Below are 12,333 nucleotides of genomic sequence, written 5' to 3'. Positions count from 1 at the left end.
GAATAAATGATATTTATTTTCATGTCTATGGAAGATAAATTTTCTATCATAAAGGTACGGGCTACCCAAAACGATGCCATAGATATCTAATGACACAACGTCAAGCTGCACTTCATCTATGAATTTTACAATGACAGAAAATTTCAGTTTACACTTTCTCGTAACATGCAATTGTGTATTGTCACATACCCATCCAAGTGGATATGGTTTATGATGTGGAACAGTTTCCATATTTAAACTCTTGACAATGTTTTCAGAGATAAGATTGGCTTGAGAGCCACTATCAAACAACGTATTAATCTTGTTATGTTTTGAGATCACCCTTATGTGAAACAGTTCTATTCTCCTCCTTTCATTTAGAGTTTCATTTTGTGAGTCTGAATAACTAGTGCCGGCAATGGATTATTTTCCTTCTAACCCCATGGTTGTGATTTTAGTTTCATCACACGAATCGAATCCCAAATCCTGGTGAGTGGTTTAAGTGGTCTTCTGTTTTCCCTTGTTGTTGTTTCTTTTTGGTTTCATTTTGAGATGAATATTCCAACAATGAGCTTCATCATGACCCTCTCTGGAACAATGTTTGCATGTAATTTTCTCTCCTTCTTTTTTGATAGACACATTTTTCTTTGCCTTCCCTTTGATGTCCTTTTCTTTTTTATTACTCCTAAATGGATTTTTACTACCTTCTTCTAGGGTGTTTTTCCTGTTTTCCTAAAGATGAGTGACTTGGAAACACATCATCTAGATTACTGGGATTAAACATTAAGATAATATTCCTAAGGTAACTATGTAAAACCCCTATGTACTTCAGTAATGTGTCCTGTGATTGCAAATATACACCTAACATGAGATACATTTTTTTGAATTCTTGTGTATAATCTTGCACATTTGAACTTTAAGCTATCTAAAGTTTTGCCAATTCATAATGGCTTTCTTCATATATGCTAGAGGGTAGAATTGTCTTTTAATTGCAACAATGAAATCATTCCAACAAATTGAGATCTTACGGTGTTTTTTAATCTCCTCTTGGGTCTTTGATTCCCACCATACAAGTGTTTCACCCTCTATTCTCAAGGAAGCTAACTAAATATTTATGTCATCCTCTTGAAGGTCTTAAATCCTACAATAGACATCCAACTGACGAATCCAATTAACAAGCGTCTTTGCATTCACTTCACCATTATATATGGGAAACTCTAATATAACATAAATTTTTAAAAAAGGTGATTTACTAGTTCCTTTTGAAGAATGATGATGAGTATGAGTAAGGGTTGTATTAGTGGAAGAGTGTGAATATGCTTGTGAAGAAGAAGATGAAGAATATGGTTGAGAGGTTGGAGGTTTTTCTCCATTCCCATTACCTCCTTTTCCATTACTTCCTCCTGAAGAACCTTCTCCTTTGGGAGGTTTGGAACTTTCTCCTAGCAACCTGATATTCCTCTCTTCATAGAGGACCTTCACCATCCCTATCATATCAAAGAAAGACTTTCTGAAGGTCTTCTCATCTTTTGTGATGCTTGTAGGTTCTCCTTCATGAGACATGATTTCTGGAGTCTCAACTGCAACTTGAGGCTGAACTGGTGTTGGAGATTGTGGAAACCTTGCTCTTCTTCCCCATGACCCAAGTTCAGGGCTTCCAACCAGCTTTTCTTCACCTCTTTTGAGTTTTAACCTTATAAGCATGACATAAACTTGCAAACAATTAAATCCTTCTTTCACAAAGAAAACCTAGAGCTCTGATACCAAATCGATCTGATTTAGAATATTAGTTCCCAATGCTAAGATCTTCCTCAGATTATAAATAAAATTATTTCATTGTGCAGAAGGATTCATCAATTTTTGCAAGTAAAATGAAGAGTTTTTATGTTAATTTTATGAGAAATTTAAAATAAACGAGAAACTGAACATCAAAATAAACATGTATAGAACATCATCAAAAACACATTACAACAGGCACATGATAATGGAGTTCACCCCTCATGGTCTACGTCTCCTTCGTTTGGCTTCCAATGGCTTGGGCCTCTCTATTATAATCAAAATTGTAAAAATATGTGTTTCCAATGCTCAAATTCTTCTGAAACCTTCTCCAATCAATTCATAATACTTAAAAATAACTATCTAGCCTCTTTTTTGCATCCAATTTGGTGGAAAACTGAATAAGTTATGACTTCTCTTATTTATCCCACTATTCGTTCGACAAATTTCTCCAAACCCGACATGATCCTACAAATTAGCTCCCAAAATCCGCTAACTAAGTGAGAATCTTGCCACGCGGTAGGTGATTGTGCGAGTGTGATGTGGTGGATCCGGTGGCATGATCAACTGGAATTGATGAACATCCTGCATCCAGGAACTTATCGCAAATCGTAGTTCGGTGGTTCCTCAGCTAGTAATCATAATGTGGGCCTTTGCACTATTGAGACTTTCAATTCAGATATTGCATCACAACCCAAACTCGTTGGGGCCGATTTTCTGTAATGCCTTCCCTTTGCTGACGTGCGATTGTGATCTATTGCATCGCCCCTCCAGTCGATTCTTGAAAGCCTTCCTGCCTGCCTTATCACATCGCAACCCTCCCTTCTCGGGGGCTGATTTTTAACGCAAAGGTACTTGTGATTGCAATTTACAACATGCGGGGGCCACTGGAAACTTGCCACTTGGCACCTCCTCATTTGTTGAAGGACCTTGCCACATCATCCAATCCTGCCATGTGAGAAAGTCAAACTTGAACTTTTACTTGCTCCAAATTTTGCATACGAGCTCAGATTTGAGTGTCATTCACACCATTGGAATCAAAATGATGAGCTCTTCGATCTGAAGCTAAGTTTAACAATATTCTGACACTTTGATTTTTCAGCATAATTTTGAGCACTTGGTTAATAAGGGTCTCATACTTGGGTGACAATCTCTAAGAAGAAATGATGCCTCAACACATCAACTACCATTTCATCCATTAGGTCACAGATACCTTGCTCATTCATTTACATGTAAAAACACGATGAGAGCCATACATAGATACTATCATAAAACACATAAATAACCAGCAAAATAGAAGCATAAACACTCATGAAATCATAGCCATATAACCACATATAAGCCACTATAATAATCATATATTTAAAAGGAGAAATAACCTCATATTGATGATGCAAAAGCTAAACCTGGGATGGGACTTCCAAGTTCCACACGACCATCGAATGGATGAGACAAATCTCTCTGCAGTCATTCATCCCCGTGCCATATTCCAAGCATGCCATCCAACTCAACCCATCAAACAATGATTCCACCTCAAAGTCGAACATCACAAAACTGTCATCAAATTTACCTCTATCCAACCCTTCTAGGGCTCTAAAAAGTTTTTCCAACCAAGGCTCTAGGACTAGCAACTCAACCCATAACTTTTACCAATCTCCAAAGAGTTTCTTCAACCAAGGCTTCAAGGCTAGTAATTGAACACACCTAGGGTTCCAAATCATTTGTCTAACTAAGGCTACAAGACTACTACCTCAACCCAAGTTCTTACAGGGCTCCAGAGAATTTGTCCAACCAAGGCTACGGGACTAGCAACTCAACCCAATCTAAGGAAACATGAGAGCCAACTAAAACAAAATAATGAAAATAAACCCACAATACCCATTGCTATCCAAGAAATGGCAAGGCTAGGCAATCCATTGTCAATCTTGCCAATCGTCCATGCCCATGACAAATCACAATCAAAAAACCATATTCATATCTCATGAATGCCCAAACTAGTGAGGAAAACATACATGCAACTTGGTACCTGCAAAAAAAATCTGATGTAGTTGTTGATCCTGATGTGCTCTTGTGATTTTGTACTCTTACTTTGCCTTCTTTCTCAAAGAATCCAAGTATGCCACACCCTCCAAGGGTGCTCCAAGAAAACTCTAAGTCTCCAAGATTATGAGAGAGAGAGAGAGAGAATAATGAGAGATCTCCAAAACTAAATTGACAAAAGGTTACCAACTGATCCTCAGAAGTATTTTTATGAATGAGGCCTTTATTTTCTTCATTTCCCATTATTTTCCTTCAGTTTCCTCCTCACATGCAACCTGTGACCTTTCACCTCCCTTTCCTCCTAATTTTCATCATTTGCATAAATAAATGTGCCAAAATTTTCATTTTGCCTTCCCAAAGACATAGTCATTGCCCTTGCCAATTTCCTTAGCAATTAATAACCAAATGAACACCCACACTAGGATGTCTTGCCCAACATTCAGCTTGGAATAAGTGTCCCATCAACCATGGTTATTATTTTTCCTTTATTAACTTTTATAACGTGGAATTTTCACCACGGCTATAACAGAACCCTCCCACATGGGGGAACATTGACCTCGATGTTCAACAACACCTATAACCAGAAGAATGTTGTAAGAAAAATATACCGCTAATGGAGCTTTATAACTTATCTCGTTACAATATTTACAATGATGAACCTGTTGAGTATAAAACCAACATGAAAACGTAACAAACACAACATCATAATGACATGACACCCATACCACTTATTGGAGATTTATAACAAAGCTCATGGTAGTATTTACATCCATATACATATGTACATATACCAAAATCACCAAACATATACCAAAACACCATACCAAAACACCATGCCAAATTAACTAAACCGACAAATAAGGAAGGATACATAGCCCACATTTGATCTGCCATCTCCCATGTAGCTTCATCATGCCCAAATTGATTCCATTACACTTTAACTTGCTTGATTTCTCAATTCATGAGTATGAGCACCTTTTTCTGCAATATACACTGAGGCTCCCACTAGAATTCTCCATCTGGTTCCACCTGCAGTAAAGACCAATCAATCACATGATTAACATCTCTAACATAATTCTTAAGAAATTGAACATGGAAAACATCATGGACTTTCACTATCAGAGGCAGTGCAAGTCGATAGGCTATTGTCCCAATCCTCTCAATAATGTTGAAGGGTCTAGAAAATCATGGTGCCAAATTGGCACATGATCCAATCTGTAAGTAGATCTTCTTTAGTTTTATGCGCAAGTACACCTATTCCCCAACCTGGAACTCCTTGAACAACTTATTCTGATTGCCATAGCTCTTCTGCCTATCTTGTGTTGCCTTTTGTTCCTTCATGATCACCTACATTTCCTATTCCATGTTTGCCAACATGTCTGATCCAATAACACCCAGTTAATTTTATTATTCCAACTGACACGAGTATTTCAACTCCACCCATACAATGCGTGAAATAGACTCATCCTCAAAGATTCTTGATACCCATCCTTGTAAGTGAACTCTACCAGTGGAAGGTAATCTTCCCACTTTCACTGCTTATGCATCACATACATCCTCAACATGTCCTCTAATATCCTGTTGACCCTCTTTATCTATCCATCTTTCTGTGGATGATAATATGTACTAAAGGCCACTTTGTACCCAAACCTACAAATAACCCTTTCCAAAACTTCGAAGTGAAATTTTCATCCCTATTTGACACAATTTTCTCCAGAACACCATGCAATCTAACCACATCTCTAATGAATACCTCTGCTACATCTATAGCTGAGAATGTAAGGTTCACTAGAATGAAGTGCAAAACCTTTGTCAACCTATCCACAATAACCATGATGTAATCATGTTGTCTCACTATCTTTGGAAAAACTATGATGAAGTCAATCGAAATAACCTCCCATTTCCATTCTAGAATCTCAATCGGCTGTAGCAGTCCTCCTGGATGTTCATACTCTGCCTTAACACGCTGACAATAAAAACATCTAGCCACAAACTCTGCTACATCCCTCTTCAGGTTTGGCCAATAATAAAATATCTTCACTGCAGTCAATGTATTTTGATAACCTGGGTGACCCAAATATCATTTCACATGAAACTCCATCAAGGCCACCTTCTTGAGCTCATTACTATCTGGCACATATATCATGTCTATGAACCTGAACAATCCATTTGTTGTAGGGAAATAATCCACATCACGTTCACTTGTACCTGTACCTGTACTGTCACCTATATCTGTACCTATACTATCACCTAAAACTATGCCAGTACTCTGTTGCAACCTCTTCATAATCTCCATATATCTGACATCCTACTAGCCTGCCTATAAGATCCTATCCTGTAAGTCTGTCCCATAGGAGCTCATAGTTGCGAAGTGATTTACCCGTGTCCACTGCTAAGAGCATCTTCCACTATGTTCTCTTTGCCTTTGATATACCTGGTCTTGAAATTGAATTCAGTGATCATAGACAACCACTGAGGCTACCTACCATTCAGATTCGGTTGGTCAAATTGATACCGCAAATCACTCTGATCACTCATTAATGTAAACCTCCTACCTAGAGGATAGTGTCTCCATATATTCAATGCATGTATAATCATTTTGAACTCAAGATCATATGTTGGATAGTTATGTTCAACCTCATTTAGTTTCCATGACCCATAGCATACCACTTGACCATCTTGCATATGGACTCCACGAAGTCTTTTCTTGCAAGCATTTTTACATTCTACAAACTCTTTGTCTGAATCTGAAATCTTTAGCACGAGTGAATTTGTTAACAACTGGTTAAGCTACTCAAAACTAGCCTCACACTCCTCTCTACATTCAAAAATCTTACCTTTCCTCAACAATGATCTCACCTCATCCACATTCTTAGGAGCTACCCACTCCATGAAGGCCCTAAACTTTTCTAGATCTACTACAATGCCCTCATTGGAAACAACATGTCCCAAGTAGTGTACCTCAGTCTAAAAGAAACTACAATTGTTGAGCTTATCATAGAACTGATTCTCTCTCAACAATCTCAACACTGCTGCTAAATGATTGACATGTTCTTCCTCATTTTTAGAATATACGAATATGTAATCAATGAACACATTAACAAACTTATCCAGGTACAGACACAACACACTATTTATCAACCACATAAATGTAGTTGGAGCATTAACCAAACCGAATGGAACAACAAAAAGCTCATAATTCCCATACCTTGTACATAAATATGTCTTGTAAATTTATTCCTATTTGATGCATACATGGTGATATCCGGATCTCAAATCAATCTTTGAGAACACTTCTACTCCCTTTAGCTAATCAAACAAGTCATCAATCCTAAAAAATGGGTCTCTCTTCTTGATGATAACTTTGTTCAACTGCATTTAGTGAATGCATAATATAAGAGTTCCATCTTTATTTTTGACAAATGGTACGGTATGCCCCATGATGGTACACTTGTCCTAATGTATCCCTTGTCCAACATTTCCTTCAATTGCAGCTTCAAATCTACCAACTCAGGTATTCTTATCCTATAAGGTTCTTTTGATGCTAGAGATGCCCCTAGCACTAACTCAATACAAAATTCTACCTCCCTATGAGGTTGTAACGTTGTAATGTCCTCAAGAAATACATCCTTGAACTCCTATAGAACTAGGTACCTTGTCAACACATCTGCATCCTCAACTTCCTTACCTTTATCACTAGAATTTTTCACTACAAATAACTTCTTACTCCCTTTCCCGCGGATACAATTTTCTTGCATAGTTTGCAGCATCCTAAGTTATGTGGCTTTCTTCTTTCCTTGCGAAACTCTTGGTTCCCCATTGTCATCCGCACACTCAATTTCTTTGTCATAACAATCTATCTTGGTTTTATGAAGGTACAACTAGTATATGCCCAACAACATACGGTATGATCCTAATTGTAATACATTCATATTTTCTTCCGTAGTTGTTACAGGTGAAGTCACCCTAGGGTCTCGGTTTGAGAACTCCAACAGAGCGGAGGGCTTACGACATAAAGTGGCATGCAAACAGGGAGTCCTAATACTTAAACTATTGAAGTAGGAAGAAGAGGTATTACCTGGAGGTCCTACCATTAGGGGAATTTTGAGCTCTAAAATAAGCCTCCTAAGGAAATTATAAAACAATATTAGAAGTAATAAAATAATATTAGATTACATCATCAAATTTTAGAGGGAAAAAAGAAAAACATATTTTTTCAACTCGTATTTTCAACTTGTCTCCTTATGGATTTACTCAAATTTCGATCGGAAACACTTGTTGGATGCAGAGTTTGATTCCTCATCTAAGGAGTACCCATGTTGCATACTTTCAATGGACCCAACTATAGGAAAAATGAGAAATACATGAAAAACGTAATTGCAGTCACGTTTTTCATGTATTTCTCATTTTTCATGTAGTAGGGTCCATCATAAGTATGCAACCACACCACCTGTTCCATTTCCTATGACACAATGGGTCCCAAAATTATTATGTACTTAAGTTCATTCCAACTAAGTGGTGTATGGAATTTTCTATCATAGAATGCTTCAAATGGACTCATTTTGATTGTCATATGGTAGTTTTTATTGTAAGCATACTTTGTTAGACGAAAATATTCCTCCTATTTGCTAGGATTATCCATGACATACATTCGTGGTATATCATCCATAATATGATTATTCATTTTGTTTTCCTATCCGTTTGAGGACGATATGTCGTGCTGAAATTTAATTCAGTTCCCATGCCCCCAAACAAGGTTTTTTAAAAATTGGAGGTAAATTTAGCATCTCTTCTTGACACTGCCATCTTTGGTATGCCATGTGAGCGGAAAGTTTCCTTCATGAAAATATTAGCAATCTGTGTGGTACCAAAAGTGGACTACACTGTTATAAAATGGGCTACTTTGGTTAAAGTGTCCACCACCACCATGATGGAGTCGTGCTTTCATTTTTTTTGGGGAAATGTTGTAATAAAATTCAAAGAAATCACTTCGCACTGCCACTCAGGAATGAATAGTGGGTTCAGCAATCCAACAGGGTGTTGATGTTCCACCTTTACCTCTTGACATTCTATACATTTCACATAATATTCTGCCACCTCCCTTTTCATGCTCGGCCAAAACAATTCTTTCCTTAATGTTGTTATCATTTTTTGATATCAGGGATAGCTTGCATGTAATTTCTTGTGACTTTCATATAATGTCATCTACTTCAAACTACTCACATTGGGAACATAGAATCTATTCCTATAAGTTAATAGGTTTTCCATGTTTTCTCCATAACCCATAATTTCTGTTTGTTGCAACTTTTGTTCTATTTCAAGATATTTAGGGTCTTTTGCCCTGTAATTTTTAATCTTCTCCATAAAAAATGATTTAATACTTTGAATAGCTACTCTCATTACAACATGCACATGTGTGCTTAAAACATATTCAATTCTTTTCTTTTCCCTTTATGTGTTTAATTTCAAAATTGAATTCGCTATGGAAAGTCATCCATCTAGATTGTCTAGTAGTTAGATCTAGTTGGATAAAAAAATATTTTAGACTAATATGATCTATCAACAAGGTAAATTTTTTTTCCTAAGAGGTAATTCTACCACATCGTTAAAGCATGTATTACTGTAACCAACTCCAGGTCATATACAACATAATTATTTTCATGTGTTTTTAGTTTCCTAGATTCATAGGATATGACTACATTTTCCTACATTAAACTCCCGCAAGACCTTCCATACAAGCATTAGTACATAAAAAAAATTCCTTATTTTGGTTATCAAGTTTCAATATAGGAGCTACTTTCAGTAATTATTTTGATTTTTCAAAACTTTCCTCAGATTTAGTTGTCCATTCAAATTTTATTCCTTTTTCCTATAAAGTAGTGATGGGGTGAGCCAAATTTCAAAATTCTTCTAGAAATCTTCAATAATATCATGTAATGCCCATAAATGAATGGATTTTTGACACATCCCTAGGTATGGGCCAATTCATAATTGCACATACCTTTTCTCGATCAATAGATAATCCTTCCTTCGAAATGACATGTCCTAAATATTGTATTCTATCTTTGTAGAACTCACATTTGTTGAGTTTTGCATGTAGTTGATGTTCTCTTAAATTTTGTAACACCAAGTTTAGATGTTCCTTGTGTTCTTCTTCATTTTTAGAATATACTAAAATATCATTGATAAATACTAACACAAATCTATCCAGGTATTGGTGAAGGACGTTGTTAATTAGACAGAAAAAGGTTGTTTGTGCATTAGTGAGACCGAAGTGTAACACTACAAACTCATAGTGCCCATATTGAGTTGGAAAAGTTCTCTTATGAATATATTCATCTTTTACCCATAATTCATGATAGTCAATCCTTAAATCAATTTTTGAAACTAACATTTATCCCTTAGCTTGATCAAACAAGTCATCAAATCAGGGAAATGAGTATCTATTTTTTACGGTTAACTTATTAAATTCATGATAATTGGTGTATATTCTAAATGTGCCATCCTTATTTTAACAAATACTATAGGGACCCACCATGGTGAAACACTGGGTCTGATGTAACCTTTGTTTAATAGTTCCTGTAATTGAATTTTTAGTTACGTCAACCCCAGTGTACACATTCGATAAGGAGCTCTAGATAGTGGGATGACACTTAGTACTAAATAAATGGAGAAATATATGTCCCTACGTGGAGGTAAACCTATAATTTCTTCTGGAAAGACATCTTGAAATTCCCTAATGACTGGTAGGGGCTCTAACTTACTATTTTATGTTTGTTGTTCATTTGTTTGCACTTATATGAGATATATCAGGCATTCTTTCCTTTCATTTCTTTTCAGTTGTGATAAGGTGCTCAAAATTATGCTCAAAAATCAAAGTGTCATAATTTTGTTAAAATTAGCTTGAGATCGAAGATCTCCTTATTCTAATTCTATTAGTGTGAACGACACTCAAATCTGAGCTCGTATGCAGAAGTTATAGAAAGTCAAACTTTAGGTTTGACTTGCTTACAGAACAGTATTGGATGAGGTGGAAAGGTCCTTCAGTGATTGAGGAGGTGCCAAGTGGTAAGATTCCATTGGCCCCTGCATGTCGAAGATCGTAACCATAGGTGGATCGTGTTAAGAATCGGCCCCCGAGTAGGGAAGAGTTGCAATGTGATAAATCACAATCACACTTCACAAAAGGCAGGTAGGAAGGCATTCAAAAATCGACCAAAGGTGCAATATGATGGATCACAATCACATATTGGTGAAGGAAAGACAATTATAGTAATTGACCCCAAACATACCCAGGTTGTGATGCAATTGATCACAGATCGCAATCACACATAAGTCCCGCATTATGATTACCATCAATACTCTGCAGAATTGTGATTAAGCGACAAGTTTCAGATGTGATGCGACTTTAGATACCATTTTATAATTTTGTCGAATCCTCCACATTGCTATGGCAATATCGCTCACTGTGTACACAAAACTTAAGCCCGTTAGTCCTTGCCAATTGCCATTATAGATAAGACTCAGTTGACAGATTATGGCTTGCCGCGTGGTGAAAATTTTTCCCAACTAGTGGATTTTGAGGCTAATTTTTAGGATCATGCCAAAAATGGGGTAATTTGTGGAGCGCATAGTGGGGAAACTAAGAGAAGTCATAACTCCTTCAGTTTTCCACCAAATAGGCTGCGAAAAGATGCTAGATAGTCATTTTTAAGTATTCTAAACTTATTAGAGTAGGTTTTAGAAGCATTTGAGCATTGTAAACACAAATTTGTACACTTTTGAGCATAATAGAGAGGCCCAAGCCATTAGAAGCAGGACCAAGGAGACGTAGCCTAGGAGGGGTGAAATCCTTTATCATGTGCTTGTTGTAATGTGTTTTTGATGATGTTATGTTCATGCTTATGTTGTTTTCCAGATTCTGGTTTATGTTAAATTTCTCATAAAAGTAAGATAAAAACTCTTCATATTACTTTCAAAGATTGATGAATCCTTAAGAAGAATAAAATCATTTTGTTTATAATATAAGGAATATCTTAGCACTACAAACTAATATTCTAAATCAGATCAAGTTGGTATAAGAGCACTAGTTTTTTTTTTTGTGAAAGAAGGATTTAATTATTTGTAAGTTTATGTCATGCTTACCAAGTTAAAACTCAAAAGAGGTGAAGGAAAGTGGGTTGGAAGCCTTGAATTTGGGTTAAGGGGAAGAAGAGAAAGGTTGCCACAATATCCAACACCATTTCAGCCTCAAGTTGTAGTTGAGACTCCAAATATCATGTCTCGTGATGGAGAACCTAAAAACATGATAGAAGATGAGAATACCTTCAGAAAGGATTTCTTTGATATGACAGAGATGGTGAAGGTCGTCTATGAAGAGAGTAATAGCAGGTTGCAAGGAGAAAGTTTCAAACCTCCCAATGGATAAGGCTCTTCAGGAGGAGGTAATGGAAATGGAGACAAACCTCCACCCTCTCCATCCTCTTCTTCATCTTCTTCTTCACAAACGTCTTCACACTCTTCCACTAACACTACCCT

Source organism: Pinus tabuliformis, chromosome 8 (assembly GCF_031772625.1).
Source record: "Pinus tabuliformis cultivar Carrire ecotype Pingquan chromosome 8, CPIR1, whole genome shotgun sequence".
NCBI lineage: Eukaryota > Viridiplantae > Streptophyta > Pinopsida > Pinales > Pinaceae > Pinus > Pinus tabuliformis.
The sequence above is the reverse complement of the archived record's forward strand: the minus strand, read 5'-3'. Positions refer to the sequence as shown.